This window comes from Colias philodice, chromosome 1 (genome assembly GCF_061535455.1).
Source record: "Colias philodice isolate Cphi_HAF_F1 chromosome 1, ilColPhil1 Martin Lab GWU primary, whole genome shotgun sequence".
Classification (NCBI taxonomy): domain Eukaryota; kingdom Metazoa; phylum Arthropoda; class Insecta; order Lepidoptera; family Pieridae; genus Colias; species Colias philodice.
Genome location: NC_143086.1, coordinates 14,931,442 through 14,945,464, shown reverse-complemented (window position 1 = coordinate 14,945,464; position 14,023 = coordinate 14,931,442). Strand labels below are relative to the sequence as shown.

The window sequence follows — 14,023 nt, the reverse complement described above, 5'->3', positions numbered from 1 at the left end:
GCCCGTGGTTAGATTAGTTAGTTTAGATTCTATGGGTAAAATAAAATGTGGGGTCTGATGTACCCCATACCGCACTGAACAATAGCAGTTTTTCATATAATTTAGTGATGGGAAAAGAAATATCGATTTTATTTAATTGTATTTATTTATCAAACTTATGGATGTTTTTTATTAAAACAGGCCAAACCAGAATATTGTTTGCAACCAGTGCATTCTGTGAGAATTTCCTTTACTTTTTTGTCGGCCTCACGACTTGTTAAGAAGGTGCGGAGTTTTTCGTAACATCCTACACATCTCCTCTTCTTTGATCCCTTTAAGAGATGAGAGATGATGTGCCTTGTTTGTTGGCTTGTTGACTTAGGCAAGAGTTAAATTTTGATGAGCCATAAACCAATTGCCGGGTGTTTTGGATTTGCCACTAGTTGATTCAATGAACAAACACACTAATAGTAATCATGATTATTAACCTATTTGAAGAAAGTTACTCAACATGTCACATTCACCTTTTTATTAACGATATTTATTATAACGAGTAGTTAGGATGTTTGAAAATTACCTGTATCCACATTCAGGTCCTTCTTTGTAAAAGCTTCAATAAGTTGTTCCACAAATAGTCTCGAATGCGTTGCACAACACTAACCGCGTGAAGCTAGCTTAAGGTGCGGTACGAGGTGCGCGATGGTACGAGGTGTTCGCAACCTCGTTCCGCACTGTGTTAGAATTTTTATTTGTTCAGTGCGGCACGAGGTCTAAGAAACCCGGTATTAAGGTCGGTATACCATTGAACTAGGAATCAATAGCACATCTCAGATATATAGATATCACTTTCCTACACTGAACCAGATGGAAGTTATGCCTCCCGCACGACAGAGAAGTTTAAGTTTTTTCCTACCGCTATAACGACGAGACACGGACAGGGTGTTTCAAGCCCTGTTTCGCAGCGAACGTGTTAAAGGCGGCTTTGAAGTTGGATTTATTCTTTATTTAGCACTGCAATTTACTTTGCTTATTCAAAAAATATATAATGATAGATAGAACCGTGCCAAGATATAGTATATATATACTATATTATTATTTTATAGTAAAAAGTAGGTTAGTACTTAGTAGTATAGGTGCTACCTGTTGCTACGAAACATTGGAGATATATTGTATAGATTGCTAGTGTCGAGATTGTGCATGAGAGTAAAAAAGGGCGCAATGTTATTTGTTTATTAGATTTATTTCTTAATTCTGTTAACTTTAATAACAAAAAAAGGTGTGAGATGACTGCTGCTCATCTCATCACAAAGCCTACCAATCAATTGAGTATAAAAATAAAAAATTGTTCTTTTGGCTGAACATCGGCCATAATGTACCCACTTCATGGAGAATTGCAAAGAGCAGCAGATAGCTTACAAGTCTGCTGTCTGGTACGCTTTTGCAGCCTAGTCTATGCTAGGTACAAGTATGTGCGCCAACACAAGTGGTACCTACTTCCAGCTTCTCATTTCATTACTCGTATGATTTTTGAGGGATGAAAGAAATGACGTAGGACCGATAACGACACGTGATTCTAAGGCCCGAAGGTGTTCCAATTATACCAGGTGCCCACTCCAGTTATTGAAAAAATCCAATTATTTTTAATGCCAAGGTTATGGAAAATGAAACCGCCTTTGGCTATCCCACTCACGCCCACGTACGAAAAACAGTAGCATTTGCTTGGTACTCTGCTGTGGGGTGTGATACCGTCCCCGGTGCCAGCTGGCCCAATTCGTACCAAATATATGAATTCGTACCTGCGACCTCTCGGTGTGTACCAGACATGTTCACCATTAGACCGACCGCAGCGCGGGGCGAAGTAAGCTACTTGTTATTATTATGTGACGAAGTCAGATAAAGATATATTATTATGTAACATACAGTTGTTATGAAAATTACAAATGCATTATTTTTGGATCTTGAATGAACAATTAAATATTTAATTGATTTTTAAGGTTTTTATTACACGCTTTATATGAGCTTCACCTGTATGTTTGTATGTTTGTAACCGACTTCTTTGGGCGCGATTTTGACCCACTTTAAACGGCCAGATTTCGTTCAAACTTTGTAGATCTATTGACGACCGATGACAATACACTAATTTGATAAAATTTTCTATTTTTTAGTTCGGTTTTCTATAAAAAGCATGTTTTTTAGTTTTTTTAAACTATTATTTTTATTATTTGTATAGATATCTATTTATAATATGATCGGATTTTTTCCGTGTTTTCGTTCGCGAAAATACCTGAATAACAAGTCCCATTTGTTTAGCCACATGAAATCATGAAATGTAGTCCTAAGAACTGCAATAAGTAGTCCGAAGAATGCACTTTCAAGCATCAAAAATAGACAAACATAAAATTTTCCTTTTTCTATAAGAATAAATTCCAACATGTTAGTATTTCTGCAACTTCTATAAATATACCAGTGACATCCGCATGTGCAATTTTATTAAGTATAGGTATTGATGCCTAAGCGGCTTGTTAGTGCTGGATTAAATCGAATTTTTTCCATGAACGGTTTTGTAGTTATAGGGCATAAATAATAATCTGCACGTCTCATATGACTACCTTACCTACTTCTTTAACGTAAATCTAGAACTCCTCCTAACACTCCTTTTGAAATTAAATAAAATGTTCACTAACCGATACACGTGTAAACTGTAATTTACCTCATTTCCTTCAGTCTTTTGGGACCTGAGAATAAAATAGTAAATATTACATGCTCGTAGAGAATTGTATCTGTAGTAACAACAATCTACAAGCCAGTACTCACACAACACACCTGTTGAATAGGCAGTAGGCACCCTCTAAAATATCAGCACATTTCTAACTTATAATTCCGGACTTTAACTCAATATTTTTTAATTTAGTACAAATATAAATCGTGTCGTTTTAAGTTCCCAGGAACTAGGTATTTCAAAGCATTTCAACGATGGTCCTGTAATTGTAAACACGCAAAGACAAAGAAATTCTGTCCATTAGTGCAATCGTGAAATCAGATTCTTATTAGAAAATAACTGACTGACTTAACAAAAACTAACTTTAACAAAAACTTTAAAGAGCGATTTATTTTCCAGAGGCAAATTCAGTTCAAGTTAACGTAGGTGTTGTCTAAGTGGTTACCTACTCGAAAAGATAATTGACTCTTACAGCTCAGTTATCTTTAGGACTTATTTAATAGGCTAGGTATCAACACGTGTAGGATCAATTAACTTTTACAGACAACCCGATAGCAGATAGACTCAGGATTAACGCCGTTAACCATTCGACAAGCTTCAATATTGTAAATAAAAAAACTGTTTATTATTTTTTATGCGCTAATCGGTTTAACTTAAGGGCGTGTATTACCATTGGTATTACCTATGTCAGGCTGTTTTGGGGATGCCTAAAGTGAACCTAGTTGTTTTATTGGTGATAAATTCTTATTTTCGTTCAATGGATCTTTATTATAACACATTGAAATACCCTTTATAGTGAAAACGGGTGCTACCTAGGTATATGTTTAAAAATTTAATATTCAAAATATTATCGATTCATAAATATAATTTCCGTGGAAAATGCTTAATGCCTCTCATAACCTGGAGATTTTCCTTGTAAAATCAAATCTAATGAAGTAGTGGACGAGACTCGAAACGATTCTATGAAATGAAAAAGCATAATAGGTACCATCAAAGCACATCATCGTTATGAAACTCAACAATTCTCATAGTCATAATAATATAAGCTGAAGAGTTTATTTGAACGCGCTAATCTGAAGAACTACTACATTTTAAAGCACTATCACTACATAGCCATAGTATTAAAACAATTAAGTCGCTTTCTCTGTACCTATGTCCCTAGATTTTGATGCGGTTTTTTTAATAGATAGAGTGATTTAAGAGGAAGGATTTGGTATATAATTTATTATGTCTTAGACAAACGGGCGAAGCCGCGGGCGGAAAGCTAGTATTCTATAAGCACTGGACTGATTTCAAAAATCACCGTTGGATATTATGTTCGTTATCCTACTTTTGAAAATTATACGTACAACGAAATAATATTTTGAAGTGAAACTTCCTTATCGGAGTTGGAAAAAAAAATGTATGCGTGTACTAGAGTACACACGTAAGAAGTGAAACTTCTTTATGACCTTAAAAATGTCACGAGTATGGCGTAACGCAAAAATGTCACGCGTACGGCGTAACGCAAAAATGTTACACTAAATTTTTGTCCAACCCCGATAAAGAAGTTTCACTTCAAAAATTTAGTGTAAGTAACATTTTTCCGTTACGCGCCATCTTTTTCTTATCGTAGGGAAAAGAAAAAGATGCGTGATTCGACGTATTTCTGTAAAGTTGCATATACCTAGTTAATTATTTTTCGTGTGTACACCAGTACACGCACACATTTTTTTTTAATTAGGAACTCCAATTTGTATATTAAATTTTGTAAATGTGTCAGTTAGGATTTTTTATCCTATCAGCTCGATTCGGGTAAAACCTGGTAAAACTCAATATGAATGTGTATTCGGTGGGGTATTAGTCGGTAGGAATCCGACATAACCCACGGCTCCTTCCCCGGGAGCCGTGGGTAGGTATCTTAGGCAAGATTTCCCCACTTGAAAAAAAAAGGTAAAACTCAATATAATAAAAAATACATAGGACTAACTAATAGGTTTTGTTATTACAAATTGAGTGATGAGGTTGTACATTTTACTTATTTAATGTAATGTACAATTAGAGTTCTGTAATGGAACCTAAAATGGAACGATATTGTTTACAATCATAGAAATCTAAATAACAATGTTTACGATCAATCCATATTTCTTATTCTATGGACAAAATGAATGTCTATACTTCCTCTATGGGTCTATGAGACGACATTTTCATCATTTTTACACGCTTTATATTAGCTTCACCTGTATGTTTGTAACCCGCGACTTCTTTGGGCGCGATTTTGACCCACTTTAAACGGCCAGATTTCGTTCAAACTTTGTAGATTTATAGAGAACCTATGACAATACACTAATTTGATAAAAATTTTCTATTTTTTAGTTCGGTTTTCTATAAAAAGCGTGTTTTTTAGTTTTTTTTAACTATTATTATTATTCCCGCGTTTCCAGCGGTGTTATAGAAAAAATTTTACAAATAACAATATTAAAAGGTGAACTAAATAAATTGTACAAACTGTTTAAACTCCGTCTTTCCTTTCATATCGCTGCTCGCAGTCACCAAGATTCTTGACTTAAAATAAAATTATATTGGCTTCCTTTTTGTCCCTATTACGGTATTACTTTATATTTTGCGGTTCGCTCTCAAAGAAATTGATAATGATTGGCGTGCTAAGACATTGCACCTATTTTCTAACTTCTTTTTCGATATTGGAAAATTTAACTTGCATTTGATACACTTTGGTTTTAACTGATATACGAAAAGTCAGAGGAAAGACAAGGGTAGTTAAGACAAATTAAATTTTGAGTTTTCCATAACCCTAACACATATGTTAGGGTTATGGAAAACTCAAAAGGTCAAACTGCAGTTTGACCTAAAACTGCCTGTTTTAAATTAAAAAAATATTGATCGTTTACTATTATTTATAACGATCTAATTATATATTATCCATATAAAAATACGCCATTCATTTTTAAGACGACATAATTATTATCATCCCCGTGACATTGTACACATATAGAACCGTGTAGGCACCGTCAAAAGGACATTATCAAAGTCATGAAATAATTGTTGGGGCGTAAAATCAACAATCGCGATTGATCTTATGGCTTATTATCTCCGCCGTGCGATGCGAGGGCTTTCCTGAGATTCTCACGAGTGCCGAGCAACACCTGGTAACCTCGCGAGTGTTGTGGGCTTGTGGGGGTCTAGCCCGGTGCGCGGTACCCCCGCCCGTTATTATCAGGCACAGATAATATAATTATGTTAGTATTATCACCACTCTGACGTCACACCCGGTATTAATTTGAAAGGTAGTTTGAACAAAAAATGGATTTTGGAAATGTTGGAAAAATTGCATGTAGGTTGTAGATACGTGTTATAAGTATATGAAATATGTACTAGCTTTCTGCCCGCGGCTTCGCCCGCGCAGTCAAAGAAAAACCCGCATAGTTCCCGTTCCCGTGGGATTTCCGGGATTGCGTCATTTTGCCGGGATAAAAAGTAGCCTATGTCCTTTCTCGGGTATCAAAATATCTCCATACCAAATTTCATGAAAATTGGTTCAGTAGTTTAGGCGTGATTGAGTAACAGACAGACAGACAGAGTTACTTTCGCATTTATAATATTAGTATGGATTAATAAAATACTCAGAAGTATTTAATAAGGGTTGGATGGAATTAAAATATTGTTAGGTTATGTTAGGTTCCTAATTAGTAATTACTCATAGCCAGGTATCCTTATTATTTAATTATCAAACCATGAACTAGAACAACATTTATTACATTTATTTTACACTAGAGGTCCGCCCCGGCTTCACCCGTGGCACCTACATATTTCTCAATAAAAGGTAGCCTATGTCCTTTCTCGGGTATCAAAATATCTCCATACCAAATTTCATGCAAATTGGTTCAGTAGTTTAGGCGTGATTGAGTAACAGACAGACAGACAGAATTACTTTCGCATTTATAATATTTGTTATTAATTATTATTTTTTACATAGTATTTTTTTATGCTAATATAACCCTTAAATATAATATATTTTATTAAAATACTGGTCTACATATTTAAACAAGTTGTGCAGTAAAACATTATCCAAAATACTCTTTGTTTATCTACTCGATAATTTTGCGAAATATTTCACATATTTCAAAACTCAAAGCGATATCTGCCTCGATGCACTTTGAAAGCTAATATTTACACGGAAAAGGTTTTAATTTGCAACTAATACATTTTTTATCTGAATAAAAACTCAATTCCTGAAAATATAGTAGTCAAACAAGTAATATTTTACTGCAATAAATATCGTAAATGCTCTTCGGTGAAAGACTGAAAATAGACACTTTGCGATACAATTTTCTTTGCTATCGATAATGTTGATTTTTATTAAAAAATCATAAAAGCTCATTTAGTCTTCGATTGGTCTTTGATGAACTTCACATGTAACGATACGACTACGACGTGACTACGACTCAGACGATATCGCTCGTTCTTCGTGTCGAATGTCGATAATATTATAAACTAACTTTCCGCCCGCGGCTTCGCCCGCTTTGTCTAAAACATAATAAATTATATACTAAAAACTTCCTCTTGAATCACGCTATCTATTAAAAAAACCGCATCAAAATCCGTTGCGTAGTTTTAAAGATTTAAGCATACCTACATAGGGACATAGGGACAGAGCAAGCGACTTTGTTTTATACTATGTAGTGATGATTGAAACATTTTTGGCAGAAATTTTACTTTATTTTTCCAAAGTTATAATAATTTTATATAAATACTAGCGGTCCGCCCCGGCTTCGCCCGTGGTACATATGAAAAATAGATGTTGGCCGATTCTCAGACTTACCCGATATGCACAGAAAATTTCATGAGAATCGGTCCACCCGTTTCGGAGGAGTATGCAGACTAACATTGTGACACGAGAATTTTATATATAAGAAGAAGTTTAGTATAGTCGTTTTCATTAACAGGTGGGTCCCCTACTAATATACAGTCAAACGAATAGACAAACAATAGTTAATATGTATTTAAAAATAATTTATTAAAAATACCGTTAAATTATATTGACTTGACAAACGGACAATTGATTTATTTAATTTGTACAGTAAAATTAACTGTGAATTCGAACCTCCTCCTACAATAGCGCAAGATTTCTATAGCCGCAACGATTAAGAACATAAAGAAAAGAATCACAAATAATATCCCGTGGGAATAATCAACCCCGTAGTCTTGCAAATTTGCCCTCCGCCTGCCAAAATAAATCCTAGGTAAGGAAGGGAGAGCTTTCTCACGAGTCACACCTGCGCTCGCGCTGGCGCCCTCCGCCTAAAGAAATAATAATTTACAATTACAATCATCTGACCATCTGAACGCTTATAATACTCTCTTTGTTATTTTTTAAAGTTTGATTTTTTTGTATAGAGGTAGGAAGGCTTAGTCTTGTAGCACAGACTATAAATACTACGTAGCTTGCAGTCATACTGACAACACTCATTTTTGAAGTGAAAACTTCTTTAGCGGCGTTGGGTATAAAATCTTAAACTCGCGTCAGGACACGTGACCTGATCGAATAAGCTAAGACGGAACTCCCGGAGTGCAACCCGTCTTTTTTTTAATTTCTTTTTTTATGACATGTTGAGAGCTAAGGTTGAGAGGCCTTTGCGTTATGAATAATACGATGATGATGGCTGAAAATAATGATTCCTTTGAAAGTACATACGAAAACTTTATAAAGCCTGTCTGGTGTCTGGCATGCTGTAAATGATTCGAATGTCCGCAGGGCAAAGAGAAACCGCTTTTACATTATGCAGTATTTTAAAACATATTAATCGAAGTAAACATTTAACATACTATTAATTTAACACATTAAGGGCGCGTTCCCACCGGGTCGTGACGACAGATAATCGTGTAGTTTTAAGTGTCGTGGCTTATATGTTTAAATGGAGGTGTTCACATTTAGAACGACACAATTTACTGTCGTCTACAACAGTTTTTGCAGTGACGACACTTTGTCGTGACAGTGGGAACGGCAAGCACGACAGTCGTAAAACGATAAAAAAATCGTGGACGGCAACTCTATGTAGACGAACACGTGTTTTTCCTTCCCTCTCGCACCCGCGCGCCCCTCGTGTCTGTACTCGGTTTGCTTTTCCCAACCCAAGCGAACGCAGAGGCGACTAGATTTGTAGCTTGCTGATGATGCGAGCGATCTGATACGACTAGATACGACAGTCGCTAAACGATAAAAAATGTTGACGACAAACAATCGTTATAATGGGAACAGGTAGAGACTACAGTCGTCGAACGATAAATTAGTCGTTACGACATAGTGGGAACGCGCCCTTACTTTATAGTGAAATGATATTGCGTTACAGGCTGAAGTCTGAACTAAAATTATATTTTACTAGCGGTCCGCCCCGGCTTCGCCCGTGGTACATATTTCGCAATAAAAGATAGCCTATGTTCTTTCTCAGGGTCTAAAGATTATCTGTGCCAAATTTCATCAAAATCGGTCCAGTAGTTTATGCGTGAAAACCATACATACATACATACAAACCTTTCCTCTTTATAATATTAGATAAGTTTAGGAACTTAAAACATAAGACGATATGAATGATTAGTCGTCAATTATTAATTATTGTTATGTATATGTATTCATATTTTGTAATCTAAGGTATTCATATTATTTCATTCGAGTACATACTTATTGTTGAAAGCTAAAAACTTGTAATTTATTTTTTGAAATTGTTTGGTATTTCCTTTTTCTGCTACAAGATAACCAAATATTCGTTCGTTTCGTTGGTTATTAGTTATTACGAAGACACAACATGCTTATCAGCTAAGTTAGTAGGTGTAAAGGTTCGATTCAATGATCTGATCAAAGCAAACACGGATAATGTTTTTGCAATATTTTCTATGGAACACCAATTATACACAAGGCGATATAAAGTATCAATACTTTATTTTGTAACAATATTGGAAAATAAATATTTAACACCTTACAAGATGTGAAAGTTATGTAACTACTTATTGATAAGTTTGTTATCGTTGTAAACACGGCTATTGTTAAGTTCATATAAACACGAATACTTAATACTTGTTTCCTTGCAATAAGGAAAATAAATCTTTTTAAGTTCAGAATTATATTTTATAAGTACGGTCTACACAAGTAACGACATACAGGTACAATAAAAACACTTATGTAAAAGTTAGGTAAGCAAATTCGTCATGCGAGACTTTTCCGATTTCCTAAAGCAGGCGGAAACAAAAGAAACCTCATTAAAATCCATTCAGCCGTTTTTAACTTATACCTAGAAAAGTGGTGCCACTCACCCGACCTACTTTTATGCATAGAGGAGATAAAGATTATAATTCTTACCATCTCTTCTTAATTATCACCAATAACAATATAATTTGGTAACATAATAAGTCTAAATAAATATTTAAAATGTTTGTACGGAGATATTCGTATGCTCGGATTGAAACAAACCCATAAAACAACGCAAAAAATTAAATCATATTACATATATATTATTTATCTTTAATTTCGTCGACAGAAATATCATCTTTAATATTGAAGGGATTGAAGGCACTCATTTTTTATTTGATTGGTTGCGACACAAAAAGACGGTTCCTTGATTTTATGCGTAGGTAGTTAGATAGCTAATTTAAGAATTTATACCCAACTATATTTAGTTCTATATTTATTTCTGGTTGCATTAATTATGTTTACAATCCCTAACATTAAAATTTCCCCTTTTTACCAATACTTATAGTCTTCAATCGACCTAACATTTTTTTTATTTATGTACTTATATCTATTAAAGTTAAGTAAGTACCTGAAGGGTTAAACTGGTTAAGTGCTTGGGGGATATTCGCACACGTGTTTTTTTTGAATGGGTCTTTATCCCATTGTGCGATTGAAGAACAAGAATTTGTTTATTAATGTATCTGCCCAACCTCTGGTTCTGGTATCCATGGTAACTGACAGGCCTACGTTGTTACGTAGGTATTATAACAGCTGAAATTAGATTTTAGAAGCATCTAGAAGTTACGGAAAGATATGGAGAGGCGACTAGTCTCCGAGACTTGCAGTTGCAGGATACTTGAATCGCCTGTGCGTACCTACCGCAATGGGAGAATGGCCTTCACTTTCACGTAAATACTACTGAACCGATTACAATGAGATTTAGCACCCAATATATATTTTTTTTAATAAGTACTTGTAAATATTTATTTTAAAAATATACTTGTAAATATTTATTTTAAAAATATACTTGTAAATATTTATTATAAAAATATTATTCTAATATACTTAATTACAAAAGTATCCAACATTCAATATATGCATGTTAATCTTTAGGCTTTACTATGTAAAGACATCTAGCAAAACCGGAGTATAGATTATCCTGTACATTCATTAGATGAAATATCTTGAGAGTTGAGACATATTTATTATTTCTCGTAATATTTTTTTATAAAGGCATCCCGACCATCTTCATTTCATTTTCAGTTATTCGACCTTCTGACATAACTAGGTACGTACCTACTCGTAACCTCTCCTCATTATGCTTTAGGATAGGAAAATCCCCCAATCGCAATAAAATGCAAATAAATAATAAAATGTAGGTCTACAATTGATACAATATAAAATTATGAAAATACCATACCTACGCTGCAGCTGCCTGTAGATACGCAGGTTGTAGATTCGCGTAGACAGAGCGGTGCCATATTTCTACACTTGGCAACAAAAAATAATTATTTAAATCGACATATCGACGAACGTGGAGCTTATCAAGTCAACATATCAGTTGATTATCGTGGGAATTTTAGATTTATGTAAATACAAAATCTTTTTATTAGATATAAGTTATTGGTGTTACATAAAACAAGCTTATAAGGCTAAATCTAAAGGTAGGCAAGGTGTTTATTACCATATTGGTAATATTGCCAATTAGGCAATAAATAACAATATATACATACATAATACCTATATGTATATTAATAGAAATAAGAAGTGAATTAATCGTTGTTTTGGAAACTATTCACAATTCATTATTAAATTTTAAATTATAATACTGTATATAAAATACCACAGATAATAATTATTATTACTTATCAATTAACTACTTAAATATGTTTTCATTAAAAACATATTATTAATTATATACTTAGAGCATTGGTTTAATGCTCGATTACATGCATATGTGGACATTTTTAAATTAAATATCTAGTAATAATTCTTCTCTTCATTATCTTATATATAAAATTCTCGTGTCACAATGTTAGTCTGCATACTCCTCCGAAACGGGTGGACCGATTCTCATGAAATTTTCTGTGCATATCGGGTAAGTCTGAGAATCGGCCAACATCTATTTTTCATATGTACCACGGGCGAAGCCGGGGCGGACCGCTAGTCTTAATCTTCTTAATACTATTATAAAGGCGAAAGTTTGTATGGATGTATGGATGTATGGATGTATGGATGTATGGATGTTTGTTACTCTTTCACGTAAAAACTACTGAACCGATTACAATGAAATTTAGCAGACATATAGAGGGTAACTTGGATTAACACATAGGATAGGTTTTATCCCGGAAATCCCACGGGAACGGGAACTATGCGGGTTTTCCTTTGAAAACGCGGGCGAAGCCGCGGGCGGAAATCTAGTATTTTATAAGTGCATATTATCTTATCTAGAAAATATTTAAAAAAGAAGCAGCATAAAGTCATAAGTCATAACTAATAGACTACAGTCAGTCAGTTAACGGGAACACAGATTCAGAACTGAAATAACAATACCGTTACTGCATTTTCTTTTCAATCTTCCCCCATGTCTTGCGGGGTTGAGCGGCGGGGGATCGAGGGTGCGCGCATTCCCACGTGGAAATATCGCTATTATTAACAAACAATAATACATGTACTAAAGCTATGCGCAATCACACCTGCGTGTCCCGTTCATTTTGAACCCGATGTAAATTTACGGGTGGACAATATGCTTTATGGTTATTTATGTTTTTTTTTACAAGCGGTCCATGATAATTACGTCGAAATGTCCACTAAATACCTACCTATGAAAAAATACTCAGATTGTGTTTTGTTTTTTAATTTCAGGAAACTATTATTTGAATTATATATTTTATTAGCTGTGATGTACTATGTAGGTATACATATAAATAAATAAAAAAAAATAACAACTAATACTAAAATAGGTTAGGTTAGGTTAGGTTAGGTTTCGAACGTCGGTTTGAAAACCGACGTTCTTGAAAATGTTAGACGGGGGAAATGTTATCGTCTGTAGATAACTGTTGTATTATTTCTTATGTTCGTGTGTATGTTACAGACCTGCTTATAAGCGGCTGGACCGTCTTGAATGAAATTTTTCTTGTGTCTTTAGATGGAATGAGACTCAAGAATAGTTTAGATTTACATTTCGTGAACAGACAAAAGTTTTGCTTAATGCTTTAAAGTATTTTTTATTAATAAATTCTCTTTTTGGTTTAGACTTTAGTATTTATATAAGTAACATAATATTACATAGGTAATTTATATACATTCATAATATTTTTAATTAATATAGGAACTCAATATATTGTTAATGCATAGGTATTTAAGAATCCAAGCGATCTATGTTGAACATGTATGGACATAGTCATTAAGCATAGCTCTTTGGTATATCCAAGTATGTATAAGAACATTCAAATTCCATGCCTTTTTGGTACAGATCATGATACTTGTCTAAAAATAACTAGAGGAATGGTCTAGCCAGACAATTATTTCGGTCCACAATTCCAAACCCGCCTACATCGCACTTTATATTCATCAAGAACAGATTTATTTCGACATTGTCGGTTCTAAGATTCTACACTTGTTCCCATGGAATGTAGATTTTACTGGTAATTTCGGCCATAATGTCATCATAGGTTATCATAATGCATTTTATAAATTGTATAGGTAGCTTGTTAGTTCTAATATCATTTGAAACGATTAACTTGGCGATATTATGTAGACCCGAAAGATTTTTTCGCGTATTGAGGGTAGCCTGCGACGCGATATATTCAATCGGCCAATGGGAGCGGCTTTCGTTATCGGGATTCGGGACTCTGTTTTTGCATTGGCCATAGCCCATATTTGTTGTTCGTTGTTCGGAGTCGGACTCGAGATAATGCGTAGTAAATAGTAATCACGCACGGATCGCGTTTGTTTTTATTTGATACGGATCATCAAAAGCACTTCTCGAGAAGTTTTGGTTGCTTCTACTTAATTGTTTTTTATTTAATTGTGATAATCATAATAACGCCGCGGGTTGAATTGTTCGTTATATGAAACAAGTTTTAATGGCGACGTAGTGT

At 34.3% G+C, this 14,023-nt stretch overlaps 1 long non-coding RNA gene across 1 annotated transcript in view; it reads left to right on the top strand.

Moving 5' to 3' along the window:
* The window catches only part of LOC149491498 (uncharacterized), a 151,459-nt gene that overhangs the window by 117,003 nt on the left and 20,433 nt on the right, over window positions 1-14,023 (top strand). The window lies entirely within an intron of this gene.